The following is a 19,491-nucleotide window of genomic DNA, read 5'->3' on the forward strand; positions in this document are numbered from 1 at the left end:
TGTGTGTGTTTGTTTTAACTACTCTATGTTAACTTCAATATAGAGTAGTAAAAAAAACGGATCTGAGATAATGCTTAGTAATGAAAAATTCATCGCTGATTAATACTTCCAAATTTATATGATAGATGAAAAATTATTTAGATATTTTATATAGTTATCGTAATCATCATTTAATAAATAATTGTATCTGATTAATTTCTGTTTCAGAAATTTTCCGTTGATTAACGTATTCACATATCCACTAAGAATCTGGCGAGTATCTCAACAGAAAATATAAAATTGAAATTGCTAGTATATAATACATTACATCCTTATTTTCCATTTTCACGATTATTTTCATCCCTCTATGCCGAAAGCCCCCGAAGCAAATAATAAATTCTGAACTTGGCCGTGAGTGAATACCCTCCCTTCGTTCGCAAGGTTTGCGTCTCCGATAAAGGTTCCACCATCGACAATATTATAACCAAAATGTTCCCGTCCGTTATTGTTGCGACCATCTCCCGCTAGATTGCTCTAGCAGTAACAAACTCACTGGAATAATATAATAATGTAAAATGTGTCCGTATGCAGGTCAATATTCATTCTGCAATGTCATGGATTTTTAAAGGGCAAACATGACTTTAAGATATAATATTCACTCACGACAGCGAGAGATCCTTTTTATAGTCTGGATATTTTTATGATCCTTTTTATAGTACAAGTGGACAATGAAAAAATATTAATAAAACAACTATATTATTATCATTTCATAAGTTGGTATACCCACACACTGACCTTGCATAATATATGTAGGATTTTTTGCTAATTAATTACCTTTTTCTTTTTTACCTACATTTTTTTTTTTTTCTCCATAGTTTGATTGTTTTGTTTCTTTGTCTTGCCGCTTGAAGAGAAGGATTATCAGATTGATAAAAAATCTTTGTTTTTTTGTGGGAATTAATTTCATTTTTTTTTTAAAAACAACCAGTTTTTCTTCACAACATTTGATGTATTTCGATAAGTTATGAATTATTTGTGAAATTTTGAATATGATTTAAAATGAACACATTGAAGTATATTTTATATTTTGCGGTTAGTAAATTTGAGGAATTCCCAGCGAAAAACGCGACCCGACCATGCAACAGGTCCCACGCCCACAAAAACATAAAAGATAAAAAGACGATCTCATACAGTGGCTTGTAGCGCCGCTCGCGGCTGAGCGGCGAACTAGACATCTGTCAGCCGCGAGCCGCGACTTCTGCCCGCGAACTTGTGGCGATGACAATAATTATTTCATTGCATTGGTGCCCTCGCAAATTGATAGGTTAGAATCTGAGTGATATAAACAATTAGAATTAGGTGCCGGTCTTGCTCCCGCCGGTATAAGTGAGATTTATAGCACTTCTCCCTGTCACGTCTGCGTCCCGAGTGTTGCCAAAGTTTCGCGATTTACTAACTTTCGAGTTTGTCAACTTTTAATTTCGGGAAAGTTTTGCGGTTTTTACAGTCAGAGTTTGTAGAGTTTCCTCGTATTTTGAGAGTGCGTGTTTTTTCAGTTTCATTGACGGTTTTGAAATAGTTTCGGCAGTGTTAAAAGGAAGTAGAAGCTATTCCTGTCCGTGACGGCGTTAGTGTGATCCGGACATAAATAAATCCGTTCGGAACGAAGAGTGCCAAACAGTGCTATATGTGCCGTGTTTATTTAGTGGAATCGTGAATAGTAAGTTTGAAACAAGTGTTTTTGTGTCGACCATTCAGCATTGAGTTACGCACGCTTCGAAGAGTCCTCGAGCAGCAGTGACGTTTGGATAATGTTATCAGCGTAACCGCAACACATTATAATATTTATGTAGGTAAATAAACTAGGTACCTACACAGAACACCTACCGCACCGCACCGCCCCGCGCTCGCCGCTTACCTCATCCGGCACCGGCACCGTCCACTGTGGTGACTTTGACAGCTGGGTCCGGCTGGGTGACATCCATCATTCAATTTACTATTTCTACAAACTTACTTCTTTACAATAAAAATCCACTTGTGTACATAAATACGGAGAAATAGGTCGATTTGTATTCCTGGCACAATTATGTTGATCCAGTGTTTTAAAAGGTAGGTAACGAAGTAATTTAATTTGTTTTACATCTACCGAAGTAACTTTTGATAACGTTGGTTTTCCAAAATAATGCTTTGTAGAGAATATAATACGTTGTAAGTCAATTTTTAGTATAACCACGTAAACATTTTCATGGTCCCATTCCCCCGACAAATTACAGCACACTCTTTTGTATTCATCTTTGTCTACATCTACAATATAAATTTTTATTGTCACATTTTTTTTTTAGTTTCCAATGGTAAAATACTAAATATTAACCGTAGTAATTTCCATCCTCCGATAAGGTAAATAAATAAGAACTAAGCAGTGGTTGAGAGATAACCCCAAGAAAAAAAAAACCAAAAATATATGTATAATATTTAAATAAAATCATATGCAAATAGGTACGGAACTCTCGCTTTTTTATTAAATGGTCAAAACAATCAGGGGAAGATGATAATATAATATCCATTGTCAAATATTCACTGCACAATTCTTAGTTGAACTTGAAAACCTACCAACATCCTACCTTTGACCATAGAGCAATGCACGCCACTGCCACTATGGCACCTACCAACATACAAACTCGATCATAAAATAACTTTGATTACGCGAGTAATAACCGGCTTTATTATACTACCAGTCAGAAACTCAGTCTTTTTTATTTAATAACATTGGGCTAGATGTCGACAAAATGCTAGTCACCGAGTTATTTCGTTGGTAATGTACCTAATTCATTAAGAATGCAACTGTGCCAAAATCTCATTTTTCAAGGGTGACCGAATGGCTTCTCTAGTAACTAGCAAGAGAATTTCACTATCGTGTTGAGTAAAATGCAACACATTTCCTTTTATTATGGCGCCACATTCCAGATGTAAGTAGTGACTGTGTCAATGTTGTCAGCCAAACTTTCCAGATATAAGATACAAATAAATATGTTTTAGTCACACGTTCCAGAGACAAATAATTATGATTTAGTGTCTGTGTTAATATTTTCAGCCATTACAAATAATACGATTTAGTGACTTTCAATATTTTTAGCCACAACTTCCTGACATAAATACCATTTAGTGACTGTGCCAATGTTTTTAGCAACACTTTCCGGTACGGTAAAAAGTTTTTTTTTTGCCACATGATCTAATGATAAATACGATGTTTTTAGCTGCATATTCCATTGAGTGACCGCGTAAAAGTTTTTAGCCGTGTTTCGGGGACAAATACGATTCAGTTCCTGTATCAATGCCACAAGTTCTAATGAAAAACACGATGTTTTCAACTAAACATTCCACAGAAAAAGGACGATTTACTGACCGCGTCTGTTTTTAGCCACGCGTTTCAGAGACATATTCGAATCAGTTTTTTTATTAAATATACAAACACATAACCATAATTTATAAATGTATATGTTTCGAGGCTGTTAGCGAAAAAAATTTTTTTTAATGTAACTGCCCAACTCAATTGAGAAATTATTTCTCGTATTTGAATTGGGGAGTGGCGTAAATGTACTTATTAGATAATTAATAATAGAAAATAGGTACGGAGCTGGTTGTAAATTGTTCAAAGACAGTGCTGGCAATACTGTATGAAATGGGTACTTAATAAAAGCAACAACAATAAACGCATACTCATAAAATCAAAGTTACTGTCAATGTTTTAAGTCACACTTTCCGGAGAAGAATATGATTAGGTTTATTCAAATGATTTAACAACACATTCTATATACGATTAGATACATGTTAATGATTAGAACCGTTTCAATTTTATTACTGAACAGCATAGCAACAAATACGATTTGATGACTGTCAATGTTTTTGGTCACACGCACACGTTCCGGAGACAAGTGCGTAATGTTTTTAGTTGGCATAACTCTATGTTGTGTTGAAATGCTCAAGTAACCCCCTGCACCGTACCTACCTATTTCGTAATGGCTCTGCTTATCAGTGCCCATTTTCTACGGTTTATCGTTATCGTATTCAGCGTTACTGTGTTTCCACTAATACAAGGAACTATTACAACCGATTCCAATTACATTTTACTAACTATTATTGCGGCGTAGTTTCAAAACATTTCAACTCAGGAACAGCCAGCCACAAGCTACAATGTACTTCAACTTGTGAAGGGCAAAATGAGTATATTATGGTACGAAATTATCAATACGTTCCATAGACATATGAATATTAGTAGACCTGCCCTAAGTGATTAAAAGCGTATTATCCCCACTCCCCATACCGGTTCCATTGGAGCCGGCTGGGCTCGCGTATGGCCTCAAGTGAAATTTGAAAACGTGACGTCATCATTCTTGTGCGAACTATGGTCGAGGCATCATCGGTTCATTTTACGAAATAACACGGCAAAATGTTGACTTGTGATATGAAAACTTGTAAAAATAGATGTGAAAAAGAGAATAAACCCAATTGTCGTATTACATTCCATAAGTAAGCATTATTTTACTTTATTTTAAGCTTATTCACACCGTATTATATGGATCAGTTTTAGAAACATATACTATCACATCACAATGTAGCGATTCTCAAGTGTGCTCATCGTTGTTTACTGGGGTAAGTAAATTATGAAACATTTGTAAAAGTGTCTTAACTAAATACTCTGAAACTAACTACGACTCTGCAAACAGAAGAAATTTACTTTGCCGAATTTGGACTTCGCAAATTAGTTCATAACGTGGCGAGTAATTTGCGCTCCCATGTAAAAATGTCTATTCATTCAAAAGCAGATTTTACTTTTAAGAACTAAATGGTGATATTATAATGCGAGATGCCTATTTACTGTCAGATTGATTTATTGACGAATCACAGTCAGCTTAACCCCCTTCGTTCTTCAACAGTTGATTTTACCCCTCGCCATTATCTTCTCGTCTATTAATTCCTATGTCTGTGATACGTTCCCATTTTTTTTTAAATAGTGGCATACAGAGCTCCAGGCCAAAAAGGCCCCTTTCTCTTTCATCGTGCGTTTAAATTATTGTTGTTGAAAAACGTACCCATTATTCCTTCCGCAGTAGGATAATCGATGTTAAATCTTAGTTATATCTGACAACAAATTAATTACAAGGACAAACTTGTTGGTTACCATTGACATAAATACCTTTTTAATTGTTGGTTACTACATCCTTTGAACCTTGTTCAGCTTTCAGAAATGTCAATTCTTTTAACTATGATTTTCTTAATTTAGTCAGATTTAGTGAAGTTCTTAGGACCTATGACTCGTTCTTGTGTTCAACACTATGGATTGTTAATTTTGTGAGTTATTTCTACGAGTAGGTATTTTGAGGAATGGCTAGAGAAAAAACATGTATTGCTCTCGAGCTGGTCACAGGAGATAGGATTAATTTATTTGTTCATTCATCGCGTGCCAAGGAGCTTCTTATCAAACTGATTAGGGAAATTGTTATTTTCTTAATATTTTGTCATAATTCGTCAAATATCGAAATTACAATTTGTTTCCTTTTCAAATTACACCTTTATGTATATTTACATCCTTCCCTCTACAGAATTGATATTTAATGGGCTTAGAAACTTATTTATTTATTCATTTTTTTACGCGCAGCTGGACTTTTAATTGTGTATTATTTTAAATGCATAGAAAATCTGAGTGTGCGTAGTGCGAGGAAACGAAGAGTTGTGTGATTTGGGAGTTAGGTACATAGTTACCGAATAATTAATTACCCACACAAGTAATAATTATTATCCCCACAATTATTATTATTATGCTATTTTTGTACGTAGGTACTGAAATCTTTTGTTTTCTTTTTACATTGTCAAATTTGCTTTTGCATAATATTTTTCAGTAAAATTTTCATATTTAACTTTTTTACAATATTTAAACAAAAGTATTTAGGTACCTACTTAAAGCGTGTTAGTTTCCTGCTTAGATATGTTTTGTGGGTCTTCTTAAATATGTAAACTTTTTTTTAATTCTCGCATTTAAATCAAATGTTTAAACCATATTTCGAATAAAAAATATTCAACCTGCTGCCGATTTTAATTTAAAACGGGCTTGTTAATACGCCACGCCTAAGTTCAGTTTGACGTCATAGTATGCAAATTTCCGACGTTTTTTGTCATAAGATTTCTCATCTCATCAAAAAAATTATTCTCTGATACACTTGTTGTGATCGTTTGGCACTATCAATGTTGTTTTGAAATGTACAGATATCCTGTATTATTTACAACTGCCTTACTGACATAATTTTACTTTCACTATACAGGGTGTATCGGCACGTACCCGACAAACTTTAACCAGCTATTCTTTAGCACATTTGGAGTAAAAAATGTTATGGGCACTTTGCTGTCCGGTATTCATATTTTTACCACATGTCACCAATGTTTTATCCTTTGTTAAAGTTTGAAAACCCATCTGGCAATATTTTGTTTCGTTGAATAATGTACGTACGTACCTACGTTGGCGCGCTTTTACAATCACAACGAAATGGCACGGCACCATTCGTTTCATTTTTAACTATTATTATTTAGTGTGTACGAAAGAGCGAGGACACTTTTTGACACACTTGCTAATAACAGCTGTTGAACTCGAGAAACAATGCAAATGACAGTGACGGAGTGTGGATTTTTTATTTATTTTTTGTTTTTAATGGGAAAAAAATGCTACCGGACAGCAAAGCGCCCATAATATTTTTTACTCCAAATGTGCTTAGGAATAGCTGGTTAAAGTTTATCGGGTACTTGCCGGTACACCCTGTATAATAACTGTAACGAATACAAAAACTTTTCTTATAAATTATTTTTTAAATTAATTTCTGTGAAACATTTAAAGGCTCTATGGGTAGTCTTGTGACAAGAACCTCAACATACAATATTTTATGAAAGCATTGATTAAACAAGCGCATAGTATACAGTTTTTAAAGTAATTTTTAAGTCCAATATATAACAATAAAATATATAAATTTGTTTTAGACCACTTTAATTTTAATTGTACTCTACCGGTTTCGGAAGCACCCTTCCTTCGTCAGGAGAATATTAAAAACTTTCTTTTATTTAAAAAAAGTTTTTAATATTCTCCTGACGAAGAAAGCGGTACAGTACAATTAAAATTAAAGTGGTCTAAAACAAATTTATATCTTTTATTGTAAATTATGACGATCCAAAAAGTAAATGCTTATTACAAATATGTATCCAATATATAACATTCTTATTTCGTTTGTTAATACAGTAACATGATTGTTCCATTTATATATACGATATGGAATAACCACTTGAGGACATTCTTGTAAAACTAACTTAAATTACCTACAATCAGTTCAAAACTCTATGATTAAATTACTAGTTTCAAAAAAATATTTTTTCACAGAGACGTAACATCTCATTGTTGTATCGAAACTTATATCTTGATATCTTGCCTGTGCAGGTCTTATACTATGGGAAAAATATTGATTCAGCATAAATATATCTGACTCTGAATAAAAAATATATTGGAACATAAAGACAATGAAGACATGCTTCTTCCAAAATATATCAATAAATACGGACGGCAAACCCTAGAACATAACGTGCCCAAAATGTTCAACATTTTGCCAAATATCCTAAAAAATTGTAAAAATTCAAATAGATTCAGATATGTACTGAAAAATGGCTCATAAGTAGAAATACTTTATACTAATCATCACTCTCAATAAATAGTTGTTACTTATTAGCATGTAGATTTAGTATTATTTTAAATTATGTGTGCCAATAATAATAATCTGAATATCTTACAAGTAGCAACAATATTATGTTCATTTTTAATTAGTAATAATATTATGTATATATTTTAACATTGTTATTGAAAATGAACATCCTGTTGACAAACTGCTTAGTTGTAGTTTAACGGGAAAAGTTTTGAAGAAGATAAAAAATAAAAAATAAAAAAAATTATCCAAAATCAACATAAGAATTTTTTTCTTAATATTCCGTTTTACGGTTTAAAAAAACTTACATACCTAATAGTATTCTCTCTTTTATATTTTGATAGAAAGCAGTCACCCTGTGGTTTGACATATTAATAAAACAATTACTTCGTTTATAACCTTATTTTTTTTAATTTTCTGTAACCTGTCGATTATAGAAAATTAAATAAATAAAATTTCGTGGTCACAAATAATATATAAGTGGTTTAAGACGCCTGTCCCGGTAAGACAGGATATCCTGAGTTCAATTCCTATTTTCATTATCTTTTTTTCTTGTTCAGTCGTTGACGTGGACGTATGCTTTATTACGTTACCTGATTTTTTTGCAAAACAAGAGATGTTGGCGGCCGCAAAAGGGTGAACGTTTGGTGTCAGTTTTGAGATTCCAAAATATGTGATCGGTTCTTTTCTCCTTCCAACTACGCATCACTAAAGAAATAAACCGATCGAAGCGTGATCTGTACTGATTTGAAAAAAAACTGCCCCGGGCAGACCAATGAAAAGAAAGTTTTTTTTATTAATATTTTATCAATTTCATCAGAAATAAAATTGACTACTGGCACGCGGACACGCCCATAACACACTTTTAACGGTTTATCTCTAAAGTGCTAAGCATTGCTTTAAGGAGTCCTAGGAAATTATAAGATTTTTTCTGTAGGTACCTACCACGAAGCATCATTTTTAAAAACAATTGTAGATACCTTAGATGAATTAGAAAAGTGATTAAGGATGTGTTACTGAGCCATCGCGCCTGGTTTCACAGAACTAGGTCCAGTGGACATACTTAGGATTTACTGCGTTTAGTATGTCACCAGCTGCCACAAACACGTAGCTCTACGCTCTTTTTTGTGAAAAAAATGCCTTCCTGTTCTTTTAAAATGTGAAAAATCATTCTAGAACAAATTCCAGCAAATTTATAATTCAAGAATCATCAATTTCGTTCATACACACTCATATATTCTTTGATATCCATGAAGAACTTTTGAATTAAAAATTTAATGGAAACTTACGAGTGTTTGTTATTTGCCATCTTTTGGGTTAATTTTGTGAAGCATTAGGTGTGTATTACATCGGGGGTTTAGGATCACAGGGGCATATCTGCAAAAACATAATTTGAGATAAACGCAAATAAAGATTTGCATGTGTATATGCACAACAGTGTTCCCAATTGATATGCCCAACTGTATCTCTTAAACGGCTGTATTTGCGATGTAGAACTTCGTATTACTTAAAAATATGATTATGGCATTACCGCTTAACTTATGCTCCTGTGATCCTAAGCCCTCGGCATCGCAATGTCATTGTCCACCAAAATGTCAATGTCGTTATCCACCAATGTCCACCAAAATACACACATAACCTATTATTTACTAACACATCACCCCAATATTCAAAGATCACACGATCATATTGATCTATGAGCAATTAACTTATAATACTAATTTAAAAAAACTCTTGTGTTAACAATATAAAACACGCGAACGTCAAATGGCTTAAAATGATAGAAACTGACCATTCTATTATCTCTGTCAATTAGGTCTGTAATTTTATATCCACATTTCCCAAAAGCCTTAATCGTTTTCAGTTATATTCATGCCTATGTTCTTATGTATTAATTAAAGTAAGCTGCCCCCCTCCACACTATTGTTATGTAGATTAAGTCGATCGTATTTCCTCAATATGTCTTCCACCCACAAAAGTGAACTTTATTGCCTCTATTAGATATCAAACAAGTTGAACACGTCATTTGTAAATACTGTCCTAATTCAAACACAATTTAGATATTATTGAGAATTGTTTAATTAACCTATCAATTTACAATGGAACTTTGTCAGTAAATTGTCTGTTCAAGTGGACGGCCATTGTTTTTTTTACATTATGGGACAAAGGAAATTATTGAACACGCCACCCTTTGACTTAACTCGCGAGGCTGGAAAAACCTACTTGGAAATAACTGGACAATTATCACTATATTTACCATCATGAAATTGATCGCTAAGCTATTTTCGAAGAAAACATTTTTTTTAATATCAAATACTGTAATTTCACGTATTTACTTTTTAATCAACACGCCAACATTTTGAATATATTGTTTTTAATATTTTGCATATTATTATAATGTTCCATCTCTTTCCAAATATTTATTACATTTCTAAGCTATCAATATATTTATTTATTTCATACCAGTTTTCTTCAATGCACAAAATTACGATCGATCACAGATTTACACAAATTCGAGGATTAAACCGAGTTTTTAAAGGTCGAGCAATCTGATCACAACAATTGAGATCCGATTGATTTCAAATGACTGCGGAAATTTTAAAATTCAATGTCCAATAAAAAATATCAGGTACACTTGTCTCTCATTAGAAAAAGTTAGTCATAATCTAATAATCTGTCTATTTTGATAATAATCTGATCTAATTTTTATGTTTTGTTATGGACTTAGTGATAAAAAACAAGGTTGAATATCTCCTAGCGTTTTGTGCGGCTGTATTATATTTATTTTAGTCTAAGTTTTATAAGAGATCTCAATGATATAATATATTTGTTTGAAGGGCTTCATTATTGTTACATTATAATTAAATAGATTATATATACAGTTATAATATGAACAATCCACCATCAGTAAAATAAACATCACGTGTCCATTATTTTACCGTAATTTTTTAAGACTCGTGATGGATTTTTTGTGAAATAAATTTTTTGTTTCATGAAAAGGGGATGTTTTATGTCAAATTTGAATAGAGAGAATTGAGTGGTTGTTTCCTCATTTTAAGAGCACAATTTATTTTCAGTAAACAGAGGTATTTTGTTTTTCTGTATTGCTTTATCTTGAGAAAAATCTATTATTTTTTGTAGAAACCGTTTCTACACTTTTTAATAAAACTAATTTCAGGCTGAAATTAATAATGACACGGGATACAAATAAGAATAAATACTCACTTTTTATGTGGCTTTGCACGTAAATAAGTTATTTTATTGTTTACAAAAAATAAAATTAATGTCCTTCAGTAATATTATGTAGGACATTTTAATTTATTCATTTCAAAAGATGTTTATACCAAACTTGTAACCAGCCATATGATATTATATCATAAATTAAATATATATATATGTATTTAAATATGGTTGTATTTAAATATGGTTGTATTTAATTGTGTTTTTTAAATTTTATTTAGATATTTTTATTCCGTTGATATTAAATAAAATATATGCGATTGGCTATTACGTGAAATTATTATATAGGTAGGAACATGATTACGAAAAAACTACTGTAAATATCGCGGTCAATGGACATAACCCATTACTTTTGGTTTATTTTCTATTTAATTTATTACTAAAATAATGTGGCTACAATGTAAAGACATGCCTTCACCATCAATTTATTGTACAAAATACTTGTGGTTCCGACAGTGGGTGCGAAATATAATCTGTTTCCCTTATGTGTGTCGTGAAGGCATCACATCGTTTAATTTTCATTTCAAAATCACCCAGGAAACATGATAGGACAGAATTATCTAATTCCCCGATGTTGAACCCGTGAACCCAGATGAAGAGGCGGCTCGCAAGCTTGCAAGCGGGGATGGGCACCGGACAGCTTACCGCTAAACAACGCGCAAGCGATAAACTGTAACTAAGAGTAAAGGCCATAATTACTGAGTAAATTATGTGAAAGGGGATTAGCCCACATCACAACGCCAGGTGGGTTGCTTGCGTAATCTAGGCAAGAACAATGACAAACTATTTAACTTTATTCTGGGCTGCCTGGGGAAATTGTCGCGTTTTTAGTATTTACCGTGTTTATTAAAGCAAATGCAGAACTCTCAGAACACAATATTTATGAAGACTAGTAAATAACTCATTTCTGCAATCTTAAGGGCTCTGCCTACTACAACGTATCATACCATAACCGTAATCGTATCAACACATGCAAAAAAATATTTTTCTATGAATTAATATAAAACAACGGTCACTAGACCGTTCCGTCACCGACCAACACCGGACCGTCAACAAAATCACGGATAGAATATTTTGCCGGTGGCGATACGGGCATAGAACGCTGCCGATTCGTTGCAGTGGGCATCATAGTGTGTGTTGTGTTTTTTTTGTGCCTAATACATTCATAGTACGGTCATTTTATTCTCCGGTGACGTGGCAGACTCCTTTAGGGCAAAATATGATGCAAATACCTATTACATTTCTCCGTACAACCATTAAAATCTTGCAATGAGGAATTCCAGTCATTTATTTTTTTATGAATGTTAGCTTTCTATCTTAAATATCAGTTTTATTTTTTTTTACAGATGTTGATTCCATAGTTAAAATAATTTTCAAGTCCGCCAAAACGGTCGAAATCTGGAGGGGTACGCGTCAGGTGTTTTGTACCTTGGTTTTGTCGGTTAAAATCAGCTCCAATTTCCAAATCAATCCAATTTAAAATGAATTAAAGATTTCAAAAAAACACGAATTCTTTTGAAATAATTCGTACATCTCTACGCAGTGATGATATACTCGTACAATAATACGTGTGCGAATCTACGCAGTGCAACTTCGCACAAAATTGTCCGAATTCTAATGCACACGGCCGACCGACTCAATGCGCAATGCTTCGCTATTGCTAATGTCTTTCTCGAGCATCCCCGACTTCTACGATTCAAATTACTCTCTAAACACAAATCTCTCTAAACAGTCGCATAGACAGATTATTACACTAATTAGAACAAACTTTAAATTCGTCTGCTATATCAGTGGTCTACTTTTCGAATTTGCGAGCACAAACATGCAGGGTGATTTTTTAAATATTAAGAAGATAAAATATTTAATTATAATTCCCAGAATATAACCAAAAAAATGGTTTCATTGTTTGCAAAATATAAATTTGATATTTTTAATTTATTGTGTTTAGATATATTTACCTACACATTTTATTAAAAACGTCAATTTCAAGGAATTCTTATTAAATTCACGCGGTAACAGTCAATTTAAAAATAATCTCAATTTTTGAAGACGGGAATCTTATGCGTCAGTCTGCCAAAATGCGACGTTGCCAGTTATTTTGCAGCACAGCGCGGTTAGTTTCAGTTTTATTAGTATGAATTCAAAAGAGAGGACAGTCATTATTGAATGTGTAACTAAAACACCGTTTAACGGTTGGGAAGTATTTTATTTATTAGTAAGGCTGTATGTAATGCAGGCTGTTATGAGACGTGTATCTGACATACTTAAAGCAGTGATTCCTGGCCTTACTTAGGGTAAAAAATGTAGGTGGCATTTTGGTCTCCGGTGATTTTTTTTCACCAAAAACATACGAATTCAATAAAATGTATTGGACAGTTGAAATACGTGGTATGACGAGTAAGGCGGGGGTTTGTGATTTTTTTTAGTATTTAAAATTAAAAAAAAAAGAAAACAACGTAAGATTCGCTGGAAACAGTCAGCTACGTCTCAAAACTCTGTAAATTTAAAGCACAGGATTCCCTAAATAAAATGTTACCTACTTGGTAACATGTATTTTGGAATTTAAAAAGGATTTAGGCATGGAAAGATATTTGTTCGTCGTGTTCTAATTATCTATCTATATAAATAAAAACGTAAATGTTCGTTAGTTCAAAATCTTAAATCTCCGATAGTTTATCACCGATTGCCTTGAAATTTTTGAAACAACGTTGCATTCGAATACGCGTGTTCCGGTGACATAAAAACATATCACGAATAGTGGTATTTATGTCCAAAACTCGTATTGTAGTAAGAAAATATATTACTGAAAGTTGTTACGTCCTCTAAAGTATGTTAATCACTACGTTTTGGGTACACGTCAGCTAGTTAGAGTACCTTGTAGTAACAAATAACATAGTTTACGCGTAATAAAGAGTTATTACATCAAAGTGAAAAAAAAAATAATTAGAAAAATCTTCACATCTCGTCAATTACACGTGTTCAGATACGTTTTGGGTACACGTCAGCTAGTTAGAGTACCTTGTAGTAACAAATAATAACTCATTGGAACTCAAGGGTTTCTGATTTTAATCAGATACGCTGAAATTGCACCAAAATCGCGCTCAACATCTTGGGGTTCTATTTGAGCCGTTGTATAAAATGGCAAGCCTTCTTCAAAAATGATTCGACGATTAATAAAATTTATATACATACACAAAACACCAAATGGATTTATTATTACAAATTCAGCAGCAAATATGTTCTGGAAAGAACATAAAAATAGAAAATCATCACAAGGAGAAACTCATCACAACGATGTTTTTTTGTCATTTGTGAGAAGTAAAACATGTTTTTTTTATTTTAAAAAATGCTCTTTCTATTAAACGTAAACGCCACACGCACTATTGTTTCTCTATCTGCACAGACAGACCGAGCCACAGAAACACGCGGCGGGGTACTGATAGTAAGTTAAATAATTATTTGTATGTCCATTTCATAATTTGAAATTGAAAATATTTAAACCTGTTATGAAGCAAATTATTGCACCTTTAATGAATGGTGTTTGGGCTGTTTTGCTCCCTGAAAAATAGTTAAAATGTAATAAAAACTCGTAAAATCCGAGTACCATTAAATCTTCCGAACTTACGAGCTTAATCTCCATATGAGATTTCCAGTTTGCAAATGCCACTGAAAAATGTTTGGAATTTATTCATAATTGACTTCAACGACCAAATGTCGTTTCAATCACTTTAAATAATTGTTCATAACTTTTTTTTGTATCCTGATTGTGTGAATTATGATTATGACGCAGTATTCTCATTTTTTCCACTTAGTTTTCCTTGGTCAAAGAATTCAAAAGCTAAACCGGTACGCAAAAATTTTGATGAAATAGTCGTTTCTTAGCGATTAGATATTCTATAAAATACCAGAAAAAGGTTGTTTTTAATGAAATAGTCAAATGTTGTATTCATCATACACTCAAATACTCATCGTATTCAAAACCGTTATCTTTTTATTTTCTGTGTAATTTTCAATTTCATGTTTTATTTAGATTTATTGATATTATGTTCTTTTTCAATACTAGCTTTACAAAACCGTTATCTTTTTATTTTCCGTGTAATTTTCAATTTCACGTTTTATTTTTTCAATGATGTGTAGAACCTTTAAAATATACTCCAATAAATTGAGCATTAACATGTTTTTGGACTTCAATAAACTTTCGGTAAAATTTCCGATATTCTTAAAACGTGTGTTATTCTTTAGCAAAATACTGTTTCTTGAAAATATTTCTTGTGTAACTTTCTTAATATTAATTTTAGTTAGTAACTAAATGGAAATTTAAAGTTTATAAAACATCTACCGAATATATTATTTACAATTTGGCTCATATTTGGACAAGTACATGTTCTGGGATAATGTATGTTTAAAATGCCAGAACCGTTGTTATTACCGCGTTTCTCCACGTTTAACTTTACTGGTATTCTCGGGATGTGGTTGTATTGCAACTCTAGAAAGATATATTTCATCCTTATTTAAACATTTTTAAATACATTTGAATTTCACTTTTATTTTCGGTAATGAAGGAATGCAAATCTTGGAAGCGGAAATAAAATCACTTCCCGACATCCAATCGAGCTGAAACTCTGCAGATCGACTCGTTCTCGATGACAATGCATTCTTGTAGCAATCACGCGTAAACTCGCAGACAAGTACGCATTTATCTGAAATCGGATGACATTACGACAGATAATATACAAAATAAATGTCTGTCCCACCTGATCGGTATTTGGCGAGGTTGCTATAGTTGTCGACTCAAGTACCTGATTAGGAAGGTTCAATTCTGAGTCAAACCATAATTTTTTTAATATTTAAAAACATTTAAAAATATTATTTATTTTGTAAGAAACAAACAGCTTTTATATAATATACATTGATAGATATAAATATACAAGTTAACTGAAGTCAAGCCACAGAAGTTTCTTATGTTAAAGTTCATTGGAAATGAAGTTTTAATATCTTAAAATTAATTTGGTGTTAAAGGAAGGGGAGAGGAAGGGGAAAATAGGAAGAGGATAGGAGATGCTCCCGATACATTCCATACTCTCATATTAATAATCGATCATACGCATTACTTCATATCGATATTTCTTTAGGTTATTACCAAAAATATCAATGCTGGAAAATTTTGTATTATACTGTGCACATATACGAGGAATTGGGGAATTTTCTCGAATGTTTGTTCTACACTAGGGTATATAAAATAAATCAGATTGTTGGGTTGATCTAGACGGAATATGAAGATTTATTAAATTGGTAAATTCTGGTGAGTCCAGACCATTATTTAGGATTTTAAACATTAAGATTTGATCAAAAATTAGACGTCGTGTTTGGAGGGAGTTAAAATTATGAAATTTAAGTGTAAGTTTAGTTCAAGGCTGCCCAACCCCAGGCCCGCGGGCCATAACGTGGCCCGCGAACGAATTATAAGTGGCCCGCGTGGCCATTTTAATTAAATAACCATTTTAAAAAAACCCGCCAATCCGCCAATTTGAAAAAGTATCGCTATTTGGGCTACTCAGACCGAGAATCAGCGACGAAAAAATCTAACCTGTTGAACTTACTTTTTATACAAAAATACACCGGTTTTGATATAGTATTTTTTGCGTCCGAAATGGAATCTTGTAGCCACCCCCCCCCCCATGGAATTCGAAAAATGTTGTGGGGAATCACATAAATATGATGTTTTTGGGTGCGCGGAATTTTTTCTCAGCGAAGTTCTGTAACAACCCCCCCCCCCCCATGGATTTCAAATATTTGGTGAGGAGCACTCATTTTGAATTTTTTTTGTGAGGAATTATGTTTTATAGAAATTCTCTAACAACCCCCCCCCCCCATGGAAATAGGAACCGTCAGGTATTCAGTGGCCCGCCAGTGATTCAAAATCGTCAATTTGGCCCAACTGTTAAAAAGGTTGGGCAGCCTTGGTTTAGTTTATAATTTATGTGTTTAAATTTTTTTTTGAATTCTTTCTGTATGGTCTTGGTATAAAGGAGTCCAGATCGGTGTACAGTTTTCCAGGTGCGGGCGAATATATGAGGTGTAAAGGGAATATAGAGTGTTTATGTTGTGGAAGGCTTTTGCTATTCGAATTATAAATCCCAGCATTTTATTGGCTTTGTTAATGATGTCATCAGTGTGTTGGATAAAGTTTAATTTAACATCCAGTGTTACCCCAAGGTCCCTGATATATTTTACTTCATTGATGTGTGTGCCGTTTAGTGTGTATACAAAGGATATTTTATTTTTATTACGTAAATGTTAATTTATTACATTTTGCGATGTTAATAACAAGTTTGTTTAATTCGCCATAGACAATGAGACGATTGAGGTCCTCTTGAAGTTTAATGTAGTCATTGATTGATTTAATAACTAAGTATATTTTTTTATCATCTGCATTTGCTAGGTAATTAGTATGTAAAAAACATTTGTGAATATCGTATGTATATAATTAAATAATAATGGGCCTAAATGAGAACCTTGAAGTACACCGGAGGGCACAGAGAAGAAGCTGGACTTTGTTCCCTTAACTAAGACACTTTGAAGTCTACTCCAAAGGTATGAAGTGAGCCACCGTAGTAAGTCACCATGGATGCCTAATTGTTTTAATTTTTGAATTAGAATGAATGGTTTACCTTATCGAAGGCCTTAGAGTAATCAGTGTAGATTACATCTACTTGGTTTCTATTGTCCATATTGTACGTTAAATATTCCGTAAATTTTACCAAGTTTGTTAGTACTGATCTTTTTTGAAGAAATCCGTGTTGTTGGTTTTGTATATTACGAACAATTGTTGTGTAAATTTGATCGTAGACAATTCGCTCAAAAAGTTTACTAAATACCGTGAGTATTGAGATTGGGCGGTAATTTTCAGTGTTAATTTTTGACCCTGTTTTATGAATAGGAATTATAATAGCTTCTTTAAACTTTGTGGGAAATTTACCTTCTTTTAGAGACATTATAAATATGTTAGTTAAAGGGTAAGAAAGATTTTTGGAACATTTTTTGATGAAATATGGCGAGATACCGTCACTACCAGCACCCTTACTAACATCTAAATTTTTCAGGTATTTATTGATCATTAGATTGTCAATATTTATGTAACCAATCGAAGAATCATTATTATTGAATTCCGTAAGTCTAAACATAAACTTTAGGGTGCACAGTTTACACCCGCGCTGTGCAAGCGAGTTTCCTACAGAGCATCGGACATGTATTATTATTGAAAACATGTTTCTTAACTTCTATTTTTGATATAATATGTTGGATATTATATGGATATATCCGATATTTAATATTTACATAATTATCGTGATTTTTTCGAACGTCGTTTATAAAACTAATATTTCACAATATTTACCAGCAGTATTAGGCACTGGAATAAAAAAAAGCGGGTCAGAGGAGGAATTTTCTCAGTCTAATATATTAATGCTATCATTAAAAATCGCTTTACCATTATATTCTTATTTACCCTTTTCCGTAGTAATACATTATATATGAAATGAAATACTTTTCTCAAAATATTCCTGTTTAGTTTATGCTCGAACTAGAGCTCGAACAGTTGGTTAACTCATCTAGATACCTGTGTTCTAGTAAACATACCGATATATCAATAGCATTCTATTGAAATATGTCAGCATTGCTCACAAGAGTAGTTCGGTGAAGAAATAATTGCGTGACAGTTTCGCCTGGCAAAGTCACTAACACAACCTTCTAAAACTTTTATTAACTGGACTAGAAAATTGTATTTCAGTAAAATTGTAATACAAATGCTAAGCTTATTGTACATTTCAGAGTGGAAGATACTCTCAGTATCGCCCTGGTGTGAGACCACCATTAAGAATTGAAACATTACTTGAAATGGCTTTAGCCGTGTTTGGTGACCAGATCTGCATAGCCAGGTACTCCCCCAACTTCCTCTTCCCCATCTCTTTCCCCTCCCCACTATCTTCAGCCTCACAACATACCCTGAGTGTGGATGCCATAGTCTCACTGGCTCCAGACGGTTGGGAGCAGTTGGAACTCTTTTGCCAGTATTCACATAAAAATGCGCGCGGATGAATTTTTAATTAATTTCCTTTCGTTGGCAATCTAAAAGTTATGTTTGCTAGATCATCAAAACAATAATGTAAAGAATGTCGGTCGCATTCCTTATTCTTCACATGAACGTAAAACAAACAATGAAGGAATTATTATTTTGTAGTAATTATGTAACACGTAGTGGCAATTCTGTAGTATTTTTTTGGAGACATGTTTTAGGTTTATTTCCACGTGGCAAATAACGAAGCTCCTGAACGATATGAGCCGCAGACACCTATACTTCTTTTGCAGCATTGTTAGTTAGAAGCATTTTATAATTTTTTTTGCAGCGATAAAAGTTGTTATTATTGACAAGTTTGGTATGCACCAAGATCGTTCATCCGACTAGAGATACATTTCAACATTAATTTCAATTTAAATTCAAAGTTTACTTTACTTTTGCGCAATTATTTTTAGTAACCAA

General features: G+C 33.0%; 1 protein-coding gene across 3 annotated transcripts in view; it reads left to right on the plus strand.

The window, feature by feature from the left end:
- The window catches only part of LOC149426300 (dual 3',5'-cyclic-AMP and -GMP phosphodiesterase 11-like), a 488,751-nt gene that overhangs the window by 109,599 nt on the left and 359,661 nt on the right, over positions 1-19,491 (plus strand). Inside the window, exon 1 of one of the 3 annotated variants that reach the window (XM_089649971.1) lies at positions 1,236-1,828. The exons of the other annotated variants lie outside the window; for them this stretch is intronic. The gene's annotated coding sequence lies outside the window, so the exon portion shown is untranslated. Of the gene's footprint in view, positions 1-1,235; positions 1,829-19,491 lie in introns of those variants that run through there. 3 annotated transcript variants of the gene reach the window in all.

The sequence above is a fragment of the Hesperophylax consimilis genome, chromosome 1 (genome assembly GCF_061612785.1).
Source record: "Hesperophylax consimilis isolate HC1 chromosome 1, BYU_Hcon_1.0, whole genome shotgun sequence".
Lineage (NCBI taxonomy): Eukaryota > Metazoa > Arthropoda > Insecta > Trichoptera > Limnephilidae > Hesperophylax > Hesperophylax consimilis.